Source organism: Bison bison, unplaced genomic scaffold (genome assembly GCF_000754665.1).
Source record: "Bison bison bison isolate TAMUID 2011002044 unplaced genomic scaffold, Bison_UMD1.0 scf7180017864037, whole genome shotgun sequence".
NCBI lineage: Eukaryota > Metazoa > Chordata > Mammalia > Artiodactyla > Bovidae > Bison > Bison bison.
In genome coordinates this window covers 3,747,176-3,748,812 of record NW_011494609.1, presented here as the reverse complement: position 1 = coordinate 3,748,812, position 1,637 = coordinate 3,747,176, and positions in this window count along the sequence as shown.

Here is a 1,637-nt window from a genome sequence, read left to right as displayed (position 1 = left end):
AACAGTTAGAACTGGACATGGAACAACAGACTGGTTCCAAATAGAAAAAGGAGTACGTCAAGGCTGTATATTGTCACCCTGCTTATTTAACTTATGTGCAGAGTACATCATGAGAAACGCTGAGCTGAAAGAAGCCCAAGCTGGAATCAAGATTGCTGGGAGAAGTATCAATAACCTCAGATAGGCAGATGACACCACCTTTATGGCAGACAGTGAAGAGGAACTAAAAAGCCTCTTGATGAAAGTAAAAGAGGAGAGTGAAAAAGTTGGCTTAAAGCTCAACATTCAGAAAACTAAGATCATGGCATCTGGTCCTATCACTTCATGGGAAATGGATGGGGAAACAGTGGAAACAGTGTCAGACTTTATTTTTTTGGGCACCAAAATCACTGCAGATGGTGATTGCAGCCATGAAATTAAAAGACGCTTACTCCTTTGCTGGGGTCCAGCCCCGGTGGATCCAGGGAATTCGAAGTGGGGACGGCGTCAGCGAGGATCAGGAAACAATTGCTTAATTAAACGTTAATTAAGGATATAAAGAGTGGTTAAATAAGGATAGCTCAGTGAGGAAATTCAGTGGAGAAAAGAGGCTGAATAATTCAGCCAGAAGGTGAGAAAAAGAACGATATGGGGAGACCAAGTTTCGGTGAACAAGGCCCACACTTTATTTTCCAAAGTAGTTTTTATACCTTAAGTTATGCATAGAGGATATTGGGGGAAGGCGTAGAGTCATGCAGTAAGCCAGGCTTTCTTCCTGCAAACTTATCATATGCAAAAGTTTAGGTGATTTGCATCATCTTCTGGCCCAGAGGCCTGTTAACATTTTAAGACCCTTTCTTCAGAAAACTTATTTTTCTCTAAAGGTGATTAGTCAGGCGCCACCCTCCAAAAGCATTAGATAAAGTTGCATTCCTACAGGGCAAAGGTGTGGTGGGCTATAATAAGAAAAAGAATTAACTTAAGGGTCCAAGGTTACAAACAATAAAGCTACTGCTTACACCAATTATATTAATTAATACACTGCCAGGGACACAGCAGGTAAGGGATATGGAAACTTAGCAGCAAACATTGGCCCAACAAGTGAAAAATCCTTCACCAATACAATTTCCAATCAATCTTTTAACTGCTCAAAGGAATCTGTATTTAGACAGTTTAGAACATCTCATGCCTCTCACGGTTGGGAGGCTCTGAACAATCACATGTGGCGGGAAGAACCTATTCAGGAGAGAGATGGTGGTGGGGGACAGCCCACCGTAAAGTCAGAGGTGTAGGTGAGAGCACAAAGCAGTAAAGTAGGCAGGCTCTGGTTTTGTGGGTAGATGCTCGAGAATTTTCAGGGGGACTCCTGAGGCTCGATCCCGCCTTTGCATATGCCGAGCCTCCTTCCTCATGACCTTTGCCATGGGCAGAATTCCTCACACTGGCTCCCGGCACTCCTTGAAAGGAAAGTTATGACTAACCTAGATAGCATATTGAAAAGCGGAGACATTACTTTGCCAACAAAGGTCCGTCTAGTCAAGGCTATGGTTTTTCCAGTGGTCATGTATGGATGTGAGAGTTGGACTGTGAAGAAAGCTGAGCGCCAAAGAATTGATGCTTTTGAACTGTGGTGTTGCAGAAGACTCTTGAGAGTCCCT